The sequence below is a fragment of the Alligator mississippiensis genome, chromosome 1, assembly GCF_030867095.1.
Source record: "Alligator mississippiensis isolate rAllMis1 chromosome 1, rAllMis1, whole genome shotgun sequence".
Classification (NCBI taxonomy): Eukaryota; Metazoa; Chordata; order Crocodylia; family Alligatoridae; genus Alligator; species Alligator mississippiensis.
This window is the reverse complement of record NC_081824.1, coordinates 289078187-289095118: the sequence shown is the minus strand read 5'-3', so window position 1 is coordinate 289095118 and position 16932 is coordinate 289078187. Positions and strand designations below refer to the sequence as shown.

General features: G+C 44.0%; 1 long non-coding RNA gene across 1 annotated transcript in view; it reads left to right on the top strand.

The window, feature by feature from the left end:
* Window positions 1–1683: 1683 nt before the first annotated feature.
* Window positions 1684–16932, top strand: part of LOC109280289 (uncharacterized) — a 141651-nt gene continuing 126402 nt past the window's right edge. Inside the window, exon 1 of the long non-coding RNA XR_002086550.2 lies at window positions 1684–1773. This is a non-coding gene — a long non-coding RNA (uncharacterized LOC109280289). The remainder of the gene's footprint in view (window positions 1774–16932) is intronic.

Here is a 16932-nt window from a genome sequence, read left to right as displayed (position 1 = left end):
TTGTGTCATTTTGTTGTGTCATTTTAGATCCAGTTTTTTATTTCACCAGTGGCAAAAAATTCTAATGACATTTTAGGGATGGGTAAAATAGAGCATATAGTGGTAAATTTTCATCAGCGTGGCTGAGGAACCTAACTTGCATGTGTTCTGTTGAAAATGTTACCCAGTGATGAAATGTTATTTGGGGAGAGAAGGATCATTGGGAACTAGGGGACAACCAGATTGTATGACCTTGGGCAAGTTGTGGACTTTAAGCAACAAAAACAATATGGTATTTACCTAATAAGCAGCTCATATCCATAGTTGAGACTAAGGGCATATCCCCACATGCAGGGGTGTGTGGTTGTCATGGCAAAAATTTGTGCTGCTGCCCCGTGCCAACATGGGGTTGGTGTGGGTCAATTTGTCCAGGGTGTGGTAGGGGAGGCTAGCAGCCTTACCTGGGGTCCTGGGGGCCTTCTGGCCCAGAAGCAGTGGAGATCTGGCCACTTGGAGCCTGGCCAGAAGCCAGAGTGTGGTTCTGGCTGGCCAAGCTCCGGTTTCTGGCAGCACATGCTGCTGCCACTTGTGCCGCACCTTTTTTCAGCAGCATTATTTTTTTGGCCCCAGAATCTCCTGGAGCCAAAAAAACCCAAGTGCGTTGCAAATCAGCAGTGTGGCAAACACTTGCACATGTGCCATGTGTGGTTTGTTGCCCCTCAAACTGCTTTGGCCTAGGCTAACGTCCATTTGAAGCAGTAGGAAGATTTAGTATTTGGAGGAAGTAGAGGCATTGCAAGATTTTATAAACAACAAAACTAGCCACCAGTTGAGCAAGCAGCTGAGTCCATTCAGTCCCCTTAATTCTAGTTGCCATGAGGAATAGAATTTATACTAAACAGAAAATTCTTTAAAGAAGCCAATGCCCTATGTCTATTGTACATCTTCCCTTCTCCTTCCCTCTCTGTGGGAAATTGAGTTGCAATGTATCCAGTTGTATCAAGTCTTTTTGAAAGCTGTCCTCCAAGCTGGATTCTTTTTTTGAAAAGTGAAGGATGGCCGGTTGCATTGGGTATCTAATGCAAATTGAATTTGTGGCTTGTGGACAATAATTAATTCAATACAATGTTGCCATTCATCCTGAGGGGGAAGAGAATATAAATTCCTGAGAACTCTCCATTCCCTGGTTGTGTCCATACCTCTGTACAATGTGTCAAATAATTATTTGATTATCTTGCTTTGGAATGTAGCTGTTTTGAAAACAATTTACAACAGTAATCCATATTATATAAAGAAGAAAACATACACACTATTGCTTTACTTTCCATCTCACTATAGAGAAATCTAGTTTTTTTTACCAATGGTGTTTTTCCATATAAACAGCCATATGAAACAACTGTGTACTGCCACATAATGCCTTTTTGTCTGGCCTGTTGGTCCAGAGTGTTGCACATGATGAAAACTGAGGCCGAATCAGAATATGTTAACAGTGTCTTTAGTGTTTAAATACCTTAGATGAAATATCTCATTTTTATGGAAATAATCAGTGGTTATAATCTATTTATTCCTTGTCAGCAAAAAATCAGGTAAACTAAACCATATGCAAAATAAGATGATGTCATACACTCAGTTTCTAGAGCATAACATTAGTTAAATATGTTAGGGATTGTAACTTTGTGAAACAATTTCCTTTTGTGTTTTGCAGTTTCTCACATTAACATACAATGTTTTTCTGTTGCAGTAGTGAACATTAACTCTTCAACAGTCTTCCTGTGGAGATTTGGAGTACTGCAGGTATACATTGGAATGTTGGCTTTTGGTATTCATTACTGAAAAGAAATGTGACTGCTTAATGAAGCATAAAGCATAGTTTAGAATTCAAGTGATTGGTACAAATAGTAGTTAATATGTTACTGTATAATATGCTTATTCTAGTCAGACTTGTTTAGTTTCTTTAGCTGTTACATAGTTCTGAGAAATTTCATAAGCTAACAGTGCTTATCTAAAGTCACGACAGTTGTCATTCTCTATTATTCAAGTCTTACTTTTGTGTTCATAATTTACATCTCTTTAACATTCTTATGTATTTAGGTGTCTATATAATATGGTCCATATATTTTCTTTATATGTACATAGTTGGTTATGTGTGTATGGGAAAATCAGGATACTATAGGGCCATTTAATGGAATACAGGAAATGTCCTTCTGTTATGATAGTTTGTTGCTTCTACAGTACCAATGTTAGATCCAAACACTGCAAATACATACACAGACTTAAGTCTTCACAGAACCAGGGCATTATATCAGCACTTATTCTTTCTAGAGACAGATTCCTCTGTTTTGTTTGCCAAAAAGGATGTGAGTTGAGAGTTGATGAACATTTGCGTACAATCACCTCTCCAAAAAATGATTATATCCTTGTTAAGAAAAAGATATTAAGGGGTTTGCTTTATTTTGTTTTGTTTTAATGCCATGAATGTGGAAGTGGTGAACGAATTGACAGAATTGAGAGGAAAGAGTATATAAGAAGATAAGAGTTGAGAAGACTATAGGAAAAAAGGAATTGTGGTATTGGTACATTTTACTTTAGTATCCTTTCCTGTCTTCAATAGTGATCAGCACCAGCTGCTTCAGAGGAAAATGTAAGAATTATTTTGGTAGATAACCATGGAATAATCTGTCCACAAATAACATTTCCTCCTACCCCTGACCAGTTACAACGTGGCTTATGCTTTCAAGTATGATACTTTATATCATGGCTCCTGAGATATTTAAAAAAACACTGTTATAAAATTAGATATGTTTCATATCCACATAAATGTCATGTGTCACATACTTTTTTAGTCTATTGAACTCTTGAGCTAAGTACAGACAGTTAAAAAGTCTGAGGCTGAACCAATTCAGTCTTCACAGGTTAGTCTAAACTGTGTAGATTGAACCTATAAGCAAGTGAACAGACATTCACTTTTGATTCCAGAAACGCGGCCACATGCCTGCAGTGGCCCAGGGCAGAAGCTGGGGGCCGCTAGAGCATGCCTCTCTGGTCTGCTGGAGCAGACAGCTTGGGTCAAAGATAAACTGCCCACCCTGTGGGGGGGGGGGGGGGGCTTGTGGGTCAGGTGCAAAACCTAAATTAATTAAGTCTGATACTACATCCATCCAAGTTTATCTTAAACCAGTTTTGGCCATTTGGAAAGCAGTTTATGTGCTCTGGACTTCTGTTGTGTTAAAGATTTGAACCAGTTTCCGACCATTTATATCAGTTTATATGTAATTTCTGTCCCTAGCATTGGCATCTATTATATCTGGTGGCAGTGAGTTCCAAGGGCTAATAATCCATTGTACGATGTACATTTTAGGGTCTGCCACTTCTTAATGTCTTTTGAATGCTTTTTTTTTTTGGTTATTTTATTCTATAGTGAATTCAGACAAAAAAGTTATTGTACGAGCAAGGAGACAATAATACTGTAGAACAGAACTATAGCATTTGAAAAGAGGAATGTACATTGAGAAATACAGAGTCTCTCTCTATTTTTTTTCTTTTGATTTTTTTGTGGGGGGAGGGGTGGTCATTGACTAGGACATATTGTACCTGATATATACAAGATTAAAAGTCAAACAGTTTGCTTCGTGTATTTTAGAAACAAAACTAGGAAACTATGTCAGTCCAATAAAATGATTAATGCTGCACTTCATCTCTCATTAATATTTTCTGTTTTAAAGTGTTTATGTTTGTATATCTATAACTCTACCCATCACTGTATAGATGAGCAGTGAATACTACAATAACATTGTGGAGCCTGTGTCTATCACCGCCTGGACTATTGGGTGTTGCCCTTCCCCTCAACTCGCCTGCAACAACTTGGATGTAATCAATTACCTTTAGAGGGGTCTACAGTGGAGATCTTTATCCTGGGTGGGGCCTCCCGATAGACGGTGTTACTCATGGTTGAGTGACGCGGTGGTCCACGGGGCTCCGCCTCCCCTACACCCCGTCCACACGCCAACCGCTGGGTGATGCGTTCCAGATGTTTCCAGGCCCTGTATGACGGCCTCAGACCGGATCCCCGGTTCCCAGTCGTTCTCCCTCCTGCTGGGAGTAATTCCTCCTTCCTCCCTTCTTACAGAAAATACTCCTCCAAATCAGGAGTAGCTGGTGGGTGCTCCCCCTGATTCCAGCTTCCTCCTGGAGCCTCCGCTGTCTCCCCTCTCCTACTGGCAGTGGAGCGCTCCCCTGCCTCCTGAGCGTCAGCCGCTTCAGGATACTGAGAGAGTGCCTCGGCTTGCACTCTCTGACCGCCTTTCACTCTGCTGTTCACGATAGGTGTACAGCTCTTAGATAAGCAGCCTGCTTGAGACCCGCAGGCTGGGTCCTCTCCGCTCTGTGCGAGAGCCCGCAGCACAGGCTGCCCGCCCGTACTCTCTCTCCCTGGCTCTCCCTGTCTCCCTGTCCTGCCGGCGTTTTTAAACCTCCCCACCGCGGCCGCTACGGCCGCCGGGATTGGCTCAGCTGTTCACCGCGCCAGGAACAGCTGTTGCCAGAACCGGCGTAATGGCGGTTTGCGCGGCTGCGGCCGCGGATGCGACTCCTCTTCCCGCTGTTCTTCAGCCGGTACGTATGCCCCTCTGGGGGCTTGCTCTCGGGGTCTGGGGTCTGTGGGTCCTCCCTTCTCTCCCTCACTAGCCTGTGGGGGCACTTCGCCGCCACAAACATGCTGTATATTATCCAGAGAGTCCTTAACATAAAGCAGACCATGTAATGACAATTTAAAATTATTTCTTGTGGGTGTTATATAGCAGTCCAATATCTTACGGTACTGGGAATTTTGATTTATAGAGACTACAGGACTGATCCTTTAAAGGGATACATTTTGGCTGCAAAACCTCACACCATGTAAGACTCTATGCCTATTCAAGTGGTTTACAGAAGCTTGACAGACTTGGCCCCAGATTGGGAGCCAAATCTTCCATTATACTGAAATTCAGTATTGGTAACAATTTTATCAGTAAATGAAAAACAGGAACTATTGAAAACAACATTGCATAGTAGCTGAGATCAAGGCTCTGTTGTGGTTGGCATTGAAATATAATACAATAACAGTTATGCAGTTAATTTTGATGTAGCTAAAAGAGAGAGAATTTGAGCATGTGTGCAACGTATAATGAATTATTATAATTTGCTGTACCCTCTGTCTTAAGACATCAAAACAAAAGGATGGACAAGTGTAACCTGAAAAGCACTAGCTTTTTTTATGCCTTTCTTGGAAACAAATCTGCAATTGAATATTTCTGGGTAACGTAGCTGTAAGACGGGGAAGTCTGATTGCTTTCAATTTTCACCTTTTTCAAGTTCTGACTATTTTTGGCTGTAGCAGGGACTGTACAATGAATGACAGCTCTGTTTCTATAGTTCTTGTAGTAACCAGATATTGAAAGTTCATTAAAATCTTTTCATATCTTAGCAGCTCCACAGACATCCAATATTCAAGTGAGATTTTGCTACTTGGGTCTGGATAATAGTTTCCCTGCTGTTTTTTGTTTTGTCTTCTCTGTTATTGTCGTTTCTCAGTATATTTCCATCAGCCAGATTCTATGTGAATGTTCTTCAGTTAGAATGGCCTGAGTCAGAATTGACAGGATAAGCTTTGAAGAAGTTGTATAACTCACATGCTATTATATGTTCCTTTTCTTGCTCACCTTGGCTCAAATGTTGAGAACTTGCCTGCCAGTATTTTTTTTTCTTTTTTGCTATCATTATGTCGACGTCCTGCTCTGGAACTGTTTTGTGTTTGGATGAACTGTCAGAACCTGGGCAGCAGGGATAACTGGAGATGGGCCAAGCATATTTCCCAGTTAGTGTGAAAGGCTTGAATATCTAAACCTGTGTTTGTAAATCCCATTCCCACAGAATCAGTGTGTTGGCTCTAAACCCCAAAAGCTCCTCTTCCTCTTTTTCCAGGAGGCATGCAAACAGCTGAGTTCATATGATCACAATATCTTGCTTGTGCTGGGGTACAGTATGACCTATTGCTGTAAAACTTAAAGGTGGTAGAAGATAAATGTTTAAAATGGTTGAGCATTTTTTAGCTGACTACACTCAAGCTCATAACTGTTTCTTAAGCATTTTTAATGCACAGCTGCAACTGTAGGGAGTGTGCTAAAGACTCCAAACAGTAGATACTGAAAGATTTTGTAATGTTGTCATTATCTTAGGAAATCACATAGACATTAATTGTAACATGCTCCATTCTGGCATTGTGTTCAGAAAAGCACTAGGGACAATGCTTCCTGTACTCTTCCTTTTAGAAAACCTCAGTGAAGGACCAAGGTTCTTCTGGTGAACTGTAGTATCAATTCCATTAAAGAAGAGCATAGCGGTGTTATGGTTTTATTTTTATCAACTCTACCGCTTTAAGTAGATGATTTTGAATAAGGGTTTACTATGTGATCAAGGTAAAGTAAATGGAAACAGGGAGACAGTAGTTTGTTCCATTGAACAGAACCCAGTTCTTTCAAAGCAGTTGGTTATCCATCAACTCAGGAATGCAAAAAACACTCATAGGTGTAATAGTTTCTCCAGTCTTGTTCCCCACCTAGAAAACTGCTTTCCATGCTGTTGCTGTTCCTCTCATTTCTTCCACGCAATATCTTTCTCATTAAAGGAGAACATTTCCTCTTGCCAGCCCCACTGTTCTGATTGCTGAAGTAAATGTCCAAGCAGATGTAGTATAAGTGGCCACACAATCCTAGGGCTGGCTACACAATCCTAGGGCCAACCAAGAAGCAAAAAGATTAAAAGGCAAGACTTTATCAGAACAAACAACTTGAAATATGTTAAAAACAATTGTGAAAGGCTGTTAAAGTACCAGTATGTAACCTAATTCACATTGAAATAATACAGCTGCTAGAATGTTATAGAATTTTACGTATATTTTCCAAAGGTCATACAGAAAAGAATATTCATTCCATAGCCCGCTGAGAAAACTTTGCCTTGCCGAGGTCTCTGTTTCAGTTCTTATGACTGTAGTGACAAATTATGTATTTGAGAGGAAAAGATGCTGAATCCCCTCCAATATGTTTTAATTAACTTATTTGGATTTCTAGCAATTTTTAATGTAATTTACTTTGGGCTTCAAATAATAAGCTACCTAAATCTGTGAGGCAGGCACTCCTAATTCTGCTTCAGAGAAGCACTGAAGTATGGGCCAGGTCTTTTTTTTGGAATAGAGGAGATTTCAACATGTAAGCATCTACATAGGTACTTTGCTGAAAAAGAGTGGGCTTTTGCACCTATTTTAAGTATATGTTTATGGTCTTTAAGAAATCAGTGTCCATTTAGGATTTGGAGAGTGTGAATATATGAGATACTATCAAGGTATATACTGATTTTACACAGGTACTGAAAGGGGAAGGGATAAGGTCCTTGCAACAGCCAATAGCTTGTCCTGGGGAATGGCTGCATGTTGAAAGGAAGGCAGCTGGCAGGGCTGGAACTAGTGAGCAACCCCTGTGTCCAGACCAGGAAATAGGCTAGAGGGACATTCTAGTCCTGGCTGGAGAGAAGGCGGGACTTCCAGGAGGACCATGGCAGTACCCAGAAGGAATAAGGTGAGCCTTAGTGGGCACACAGTATGACCTAGTTGGCTTAATGGAAACATGGTGGGATTCTACTCATAACTGGATGGTAGGCATTGAGGGGTACAGGTTGTATAGGTAAGACAGAGTGGAGAAAAAAGGCGGGGGTGTAGCTCTTTATGTTAGGGAGCAGTACACATCTTCCATCATCAAGGCGGGGGTAGAGGAGGGGAATACTGAGGCATTGTGGGTCAGGATCCAGGGTGGGCCGGGGGAAAAGGACTTGGTAGTGGGGGTCTACTACAGATCTCCCCATCAGGATAATGACCTAGACGAGGTATTCTCCAGGCAGCTCTCAGAGGCCATTCAGGTAAGGGAGGCAGCAGTCATGGGGGATCTAAATTACCTGGACATCTGCTGGGAGGAGCAGACGGCCCAAACAAAGCACTCATGTAGGTTCTTATACTGCGTGCAGGACTTCCACCTAACCCAGGTGGTGTCTAGTCCCACCAGGGGTAACGCCTTGCTAGACCTGGTCTTAGCAACAGGGGATGACCTTGTGGGGAACCTGCAAGTACACAGTAACCTGGGAGATAGTGACCATCACTTGGTATTGTTCACTATCCAGTGAAGGGTGGGAAAAATATCCAGTAAGGCCAAAGTGTTAGACTTCAAATGGGCCAACTTTAGTAAGACTTAGAAGACTAGTTAGTGAGGTGGTGGAACTCAAGAGAACTGAGCAAATGGGGGTCCAGGAGGGTTGGAGGTTTCTCAAGGGAGGGATCCTTGGGACACAAAAGGAGTCTATCCCCTTATGTAGCAAAGGGGATAACGGGATAAAAAAGCCCTCTTGGCTGAACAGGGAACTCCAGAAAAGACTGGGGGCAAAGAAAGAGATTTACAGGCAGTGGAAGCAGGGGGCAGCCACCAAGGAGGAATACACCTCCCTAGCGCGCTATTGTAGGGAATCAGTTAGGCAGGCCAAGGCACGGCTGGAGCTTAGGCTGGCTACAATAATTAAGGACAATAAAAAGTCCTTCTACAGATACATAGCGAGCAAAAGGAAGGCACAAAGTAACATAGGGCCCCTGCAGGACCAATCAGGACAGTTGGTGGTTGATGCAAGGAAACAGGCAGAGCTCTTCAATGAGTTCTTTGCTTTAATATTCCTAAGTACTGACCAAGACACTTCCCCCACCTTGAACATAGACATATGTCCAAAAGGCACCAGACCACCAAAGGTTAGTGCTGACTTAAGTTAAGAAGCAGGTGGAGGGGTTGGATGGGTACAAGTCATCCAGCCTGGATGACCTCAATCAATGGGTGCTGAAGGAATTGGCCAGTGTCATAGGTGAGCCACTGGCACGGCTGTTTGAGCACTTATTGTGCTCCAGTCAGGTCCCTGAGGACTGGAAAAGGGCCAACGTGGTGCCCAGTTTTAAGAAGGGGAGAAGGGATGAGCCAGGTAAGTTTAGGCCAGTCAGTTTTACCTCTATCCTTGGGAAAATACTGGAAAAAATCATCATGAGCACATTTTTGAAAGCCCAGCAAGGGAAATGATGCTGAAAGGAAACCAGCATGGGTTCATCACAGGTAGATCCTGCCTGACAAGCCTTATAGTCTTTTATGACCAGGTCATACACTGCCTTGACACAGAAGCTAAGGCTGATTTCATCTACCTGGACTTTAAGAAGGCCTTTGACACAGTTTCATATCCTATTCTCATAGGGAAGCTAGCAGGCTGTGGGGTGGATGCTTACACAGTCAGGTGGGTGGCCAACTGGTTTAGGGACCGCACCCAGAGAATGGTGGTGGATGGGTCATTCTTTGCTTGGAAGAAGGTGGTCAGTGGGGTCCTGCAGGGCTTGGTCCTTGGACCGGTGTTATTTAATATCTTCATGAGTGATTTGGACAAGGGTGTGGAGATCTCCCTCTCCAAGTTCATAGATGACACTAAGTTATGGGGCAAAGTTAACACACTGGAGGGCAGGGAGCAGATACAGGTTGATCTGGACAGCTTGGATCAATGGGCAGAATGAAATAGGATAATATTCAACAAAGATAAATGCAAGGCACTCCACCTAGGGAGGAGGAATCCCCAGCACACCTCTAGGATGGGGGGCGACCTCGTCAGCAGCTCAGAAGCTGAGAGGAATCTTGGAGTCATAGTTGACTCCAAGATGAACATGAGCCGGCAGTGTAACGAGGTCATCAACAAGGTCAATTGCACCTTGTTGTACGTTAGCAGATGCATGACCAACAGATCAAGAGAGGTGATCCTCCCCCTCTGTGCGGCACTGGTCAGGCTGCAGTTGGAGTACTGTTTCCAGTTTTGAGCATTACACTTCACGAGGGACACTGAGAACCTGGAGAGAGTTCAGAGGAGGGCCACTCACATGATTAGTGGCCTCCAAGAAATTCCCTACAAGGGGAGGTTGAGGGATCTGGATCTCTTCAGTCTTCACAAGAGATGTCTGAGGGGAGAACTTGTAGCCGCGTATAAGTTTATCAAGGGAGGACAACAGGGAATTGGAGATGCACTATTTACCAGAGCACTCCTAGGAGTGACTAGGAATAAATGGGTGCAAACTAGTGGAGAGTAGATTCAGGTTAGACATTAGGAAGAAATTGTTCACAGTAAGGGTGGCCAGAACCTGGAATGGGCTGTCAAGAGAGTTGGTGCTATCAGCTAACTTGGAGGTCTTCAAGAGGAGGCTTGATAGTCACCTGGCTGGGGTCATCTGACCTCAGTCCTCTTTCCTACCAGGGGCAGGGGGTCAGACATGATGATCCTTTGTGGTCCCTTCTGAGTCTACAGTCTATGAATCTATGAAAGGGCAGAGGGTCATTTTTCTTTTTCCTTTATCCCTACCACAGGACCAATGGGTGCGATGAGTTCAGTTTATTTATTGTGTTGTTGTAGGTACCAAGAGAAGAGGTCTTTTAGTTTGGAGCAGTTGGTGGCATTTCTGTTTTAGTTTATAGCAGAGGGCTGAAGCAGCTGTTAGGGGAGACGAAGGCCACATTACAGGCAACTTAAAGTGCCCTGCGAGATTAGACCCTTTGTATCAAGAGAGCCGCACACACAGAATTTAATTTAACCCGTTCAAGCCTGGAGGACCAGGAGGGGCCCAGAGCCCCGACAGTGGGCCTTAATCCCCAGACATACCACTGCTGCTAAAGACCTAAGGCTGGAATGAATGGGCCTAGGGCTGAAGGTAGCAGCTAGATCAAGTAGGCCCAGACCAAGAGGTTTGTGGTCTAGGTGAGTATAAAAAGATGGAGCCAAGTAAACCAAAGGAAATTCCACTCTAAGGCTTAGGATGCCCTCTGCATAATCAGTTGTTTCATCAAAGTGTGGCAAGAAAGACACAGGGTGGTAATTTGGAAGACCTAGAGTGGAGGCTGGCTAGCCAGATGCTGGGTACTACCCAGGAGGGCAGGTCCCGCCACAAAGTCTAACCCAACCATACAGTTGGTCCAATAAAAGTATCGCCCAGAAATATTCTTGCACCTCTGCCTTTTCAATGCTTCTTGCTTGCAAGTCATAGCTACTGTAATGTAAATGTGCTGTTCTAGTTCATTACACATGAAAAGTATGATCTTTTTCTTCTTTGTCTCTCTTTGTGTATAGCTAATTTTTTATTTCCCCCACCTGTGCGTTTTGAGAATAAAAATCCCTGCAGCTGGAACTTGTAATTTTGGCCATGTTCTTTGTCCAGCAAAGACTACGGGAACACAGAGTTCAAGTGAATACATACTGTTTTATTAAACTACTGGCAACTTTACATGAACAGATTTTTACAAATGACAAATTGTGCTTGTCAGCATAACAAACTGTGTGTGTCTCATAATGTACCGTACTTCTAAAATAGATAAAGATTCATAGATTCATAGATGTTAGGGTCGGAAGGGACCTCAATAGATCATCAAGTCCGACCCCCTGCATAAGCAGGAAAGAGTGCTGGGTCTAAATGACCCCAGCTAGATACTCGTCTAACCTCCTCTTGAAGACCCCCAGGGTAGGGGAGAGCACCACCTCCCTTGGGAGCCCGTTCCACACCTTGGCCACTCGAACTGTGAAGAAGTTCTTCCTAATGTCCAGTCTAAATCTGCTCTCTGCTAGCTTGTGGCCATTGTTTCTTGTAACCCCCTGGGGGCGCCTTGGTGAATAAATCCTCACCAATTCCCTTCTGTGCCCCCGTGATGAACTTATAGGCAGCCACAAGGTCGCCTCTCAACCTTCTCTTGCGGAGGCTGAAAAGGTCCAGTTTCTCTAGTCTCTCCTCGTAGGGCTTGGTCTGCAGGCCCTTGACCATACGAGTTGCCCTTCGCTGTACCCTCTCCAGGTTATCCGCATCCTTCTTGAAGTGTGGCGCCCAGAATTGCACGCAGTACTCCAACTGCGGTCTGACCAACGCCCTATAGAGGGGAAGTATCACCTCCCTGGACCTATTTGTCATGCATCTGCTGATGCACGATAAAGTGCCATTGGCTTTTCTGATGGCTTCGTCACACTGCCGGCTCATGTTCAACTTGGAGTCCACTAGGACTCCAAGATCCCTTTCCACCTCCGTGCCACCCAGCAGGTCATTCCCTAGGCTGTAGGTGTGCTGGACATTTTTCCTCCCTAGGTGCAGCACTTTGCATTTCTCCTTGTTGAACTGCATCCTGTTGTTTTCTGCCCACTTGTCCAGCCTATCCAGGTCTGCCTGCAGCTGTTCCCTGCCCTCCGGTGTGTCCACTTCTCCCCATAGCTTTGTGTCATCTGCAAACTTGGACAGAGTACATTTCACTCCCACGTCCAAGTCGCTGATGAAGACATTAAAGAGTATCGGTCCAAGGACCGAACCCTGCGGGACCCCACTGCCCACACCCTTCCAGGTCGAGACCGACCCATCTACCACGACTCTTTGGGTGCGACCCTCTAGCCAATTCGCCACCCACCGGACTGTGCAGTCATCCACATCACAGCCTCTTAATTTGTTCACCAGTATGGGGTGGGATACCGTATCGAAGGCCTTCCTGAAGTCCAGGTATACGACATCCACCCCTCCTCCTGTGTCCAGGCGTTTCGTAACCTGGTCATAGAAAGAGACTAGGTTGGTCAGGCACGATCTGCCCGCCACAAACCCATGCTGGTTTCCCCTCAGCATAATTTGTCCTGCTGGGCTCTCACAAATGTGAGCCTTGATAATTTTTTCAAATACTTTACCAAGGATGGAGGTGAGACTGACCGGCCTATAGTTGCCCGGGTCCTCCTTTCTCCCCTTTTTGAAAATGGGGACCACGTTAGCCCTTTTCCAGTCCTCCGGGACTTGGCCTGTGCGCCACGAGCATTCGAATATTCCCGCCAGTGGCTCTGCAATGACGTCGGCCAGTGCCTTCAGCACCCTCGGATGGAGCCCATCCGGGCCTGCCGACTTAAAGGCATCCAGTTCTTCCAAGTGACTCTGCACCACCTCAGGATCTACGCATGGAAGTCTGGCGCCTTGCTGCTGCCTCTCTACAACCCCAGTGAGAGACTTGTCGTGCCCCTCGCTTAGGAACACTGAGGCAAAGAACTCGTTGAGGAGTTCAGCCTTGTCCCCTCTATCTGTCACCAATTGCTTCTGCCCATTTAGCAGGGGTCCTATTCCTCCCTGGGCCTTCCTTTTACTCCCTATGTATCTAAAAAACAATTTCTTGTTGTCCTTTACTTGGGTTGCCATCCTCAGCTCCATGGTAGCTTTGGCCCGCCTAACTGCCTCCCTACAAGCGCGAGCAGAGGAGGTATATTCATCTTTAGTGATCTCACCCTGTTTCCACTTTTTATGTGCTCCCCTTTTGGCCCTTAGGCTGCCCTGGATTTCTCTGAGTTGTATCTGTGTATGTATATACATAGTATGTGACAGTGTAGTGTGTGCATGTCTGTGCACACACACATACATAGAACTACAGTGTAGCTAATAGGTTTCTTTTACCTTAAAAAACAAATTTGTGTTAAACATTAAACTGTGCATATTATAATGAACCACTGTGCAGAGCCAGAACCACCAATCTGTTACTAGACTTGTCCGTCCATCAGTGCTTGCACGGGGGGTGGCCCATACATGCTTAGAATGCCTCTGTGATGCCAGCCTTCACTGCTAGTGTCATCCTGATGCAAGTGTCATGATGTACACATGTCAGCATGCAGTTTTATTAACACTTGAACCTCGGTGCTTTTATTAATAATGTCCTTCCCAAATTGTTAAATTGTTTTACAGCAGAAAGCAATCTTGTTTGTTTATTCCTGCTTCATGATAACTATGAGCAGCAGGCTATCTGACTCTGAATTCTGGAACTATTGTTATGTTTATCTTTAAAGTACCAAAAGGGTAGTACTCCAATATGCTGTATAAAGAGAAGAAGTAATAAAACAGACGGCTTTAAGAATAAGCCATCTGTTGTGAACAAGTCTGCTGAATACACTGCAGACTTACATTCTTCTTAAGGATCCTTCATTTATTTACAGCTTAAGATAGACACTGATGTCTGTCTTTCCTTTAAGCTGTATGAGTAAATTTAAAAGGACATTCTCAAGTACTAAGAATAGTTCTTTATGTTAAACTTATCTTTCAGTTCTGTTTTTAAACTTTGCTTTGTTCTATAGCTCTTAGATGTTTTAAAATAGCTTTGCTTTTCCCTGTTATTTTTGTAAACCAGAGTTTTACTCTTGTTTTTGGTAGTTTATATGCAGTGAAGTTGATGCAGCGCAAGTTTAGGAATAGAATTTATGAATGAAAAGATGTTAACTGTCTGTAGAAGCAGAGTAAATATTTTATCAACTAGCAGATCCTGCTCAGAGTTTTTTCTGTTATTTCACAGCAACAAGGGAGAGGGTTAAAACATTTTCAGATTAGAAACAGGATTCTCATGAGATTATGAAAATAAATATCACCAAGAATCTCAAATTTCTCCAGCTTTTAAATATTATGATCTGATTATGTTTTGTAATGCTCAATAGCAAATTTTATACTTAAACACTGTATTTCTTTTCACATAATCTCCCATCACATAGTCTACTAGTCTTATGTTTTATGATGATAGAAGCATGCACGGGAGTAGAAAATTCTTTCTGGCATCTAACATAAGTAGGAGGAGAAAAATATGTATAAAAATAGCTCTAGAAAGAAAAGAGGCCAGAAGAAATAGTTTGAATGGTAATGCAGAAGAAAAATAAAATAATCTCCCTGTGCATGTTCATTGTGAATGATAGGCCTAGAATATTCATGACTAGTTATTTAAAATGCTGTAATAATGGAGACAGAGTTTTTGGTTGTAGCTGTGTTGGTCTAAGGGTATAGGCAGACAAGGTTCTTTAGGTAAATCTGATATCTTTTATTAGATGAACTGAGTAGTTGGAAAAAAGTTCTTTGCAAGCTTTTGGGTACAAATACCCTTCTTCAGTCATAGGGAGTTTCTGCTATTCTGAGATCTCCAAGGAATGCAAGAAGCTAAGAGTGTGACAGGAGGTCAGTGAGAATGTAAATAGGTGGGAAAAAAGGAAAACAGTAGGTACAGAAGGGAGGGGAGCAGAAGAACGAAGGGAAAATAATGCCAAAGATAAGAGATCTCAGAACAGCAGAGACTCTCTATGCCTGAAGAAGGTTGTTTGTGCTTGAAAGCTTGCAAAGAACTTTTTTTCCATTGGTAATAAGAGAGATGTATGTGAAATATATAAAAAAAACCTTAGACAAAAGAAAATTAGAGTGAAGGGTTAAATGTTGCTAAACTATGAAGAACAATATCACTGTCTTGAGTATTAATTTTGACAAATCAAACAAGAAAGTAGCCTGATGAACAGTTTATGCACAATTCCAGGTGTTGATCTACAAGGGTAAAAAGCATAGAGACAAAAGATGATAGTTTAATCTTGGAGAACTGTCAAGTGAAAGTCTATGATGAGAAAATAAATGTACATTAATTTGTTTTTTGCAGGCTATAGCAGCAGGCTGAAGTAAAAACCAAATTCATTGTTCATTTTAATCATTGGAACAACCTTAAATCATTTTCCGTTCCTTTTATTTATTTTTACTAACTTAAAAATGATTGATTCCAGTTATTTGCTGTTCTGTATTTAATAATGAAAAATGTCCAGTGTTTATTGCCACTGGATATGTACCAATCAGAGTAATTAGCTTTGTAATTTTAATATTTATGTAATGGCAAATTTTCTGGGTCAGTTTTAGTGAATAACTTTTATTGCACTGGTCCACTCCACCAGTTCAAACATCTGTTTATTACTAGTATGTTTCAGTGGAAAGAAACGATCATTCCAGTTTTAACAAGAGGAGGAACTAGTTTTCATCAGGTAAAAACTGGGGGCTTGATTGATGGCAATTCACAATTCTGAATTTTTTATTGAAAATGAGCATGTATCACACCCTAATAAAGATTATTCTTTATGCATATTAGTGGGCAATGTATTTGAGGTATAGTAACATATGCTATAGAGCAGTGGTCACCAACAGCTCGATTGCAATTGACCAGTGGATCCCAGAGTGTCTTCAAGTTGATCCTGGGCTGTGGGAACTGAACACGCACGTCCATGTGCACATGGCCACCTGCGCCCCCAGGCAACTGGGTCAGTCGGTGGGGGAGGGAAGGAGTGGGGGTTAGGGGAATGTGCAGCAGGGCTCAGGGCACAAAGCCCAGCCCACAGCTGCAGCTGCTTCCGCTGTGTACAGATTGGGGGGGGCACACGCACTCCCCAAACATGGGGCAGTGCCAGCGGCTGCAGGTAGAGAGTGGGGGCAAGCCCTGCACAGCTGGGTGGGATGGGACAGGGAATGGAGCTGTGAGTGGCTTGTCCGGGAGGTGTGGGGAGGGGGTGGCACACAGCCCAGGAGGACAGGGGGTCCTGGAGGAAGAGGCCCCCAGATCTGCACACAGCCCAGGAGGAAGCGGCCCCCGGATCTGCACGTGGGGTGGGCCAGGGCAGCACCAGGCTCTTCCCAGCCAGGCTGTGCTTAGGCCAGGCAGCTGCAGCAGTGGTGCTGAGAGCGGGGCTGGGGGGGCTGTAGCCCTCCAACCCTCACTCCCAGTGCCACCACTGAGCACAGCGTGGGCCAGGTCCATTGGGAACAGCCCAGCACAGCCTTCCACTGCCCCCAAAGACATGGGGGCTGGGGTTAGTGGGTGCGGGGGAGGGCAGGTTGCAGCTATGGGCTGGAAGGCTGTGCCGGGCTGTTCCCACTGGGCCTGGCCTGCGCTGAACTCAGCATGGGTGGTGGTGGCACTGAGAGCAGGGACACCCCCACCCTCTCCCTTGGCCCTGCTCCCAGCACCACCACCACAGCTGCCCAGTCTAAGTGCAGCCCAGCCAGGAAGAGCCCAATGCTGCCTTGGCCCCAGC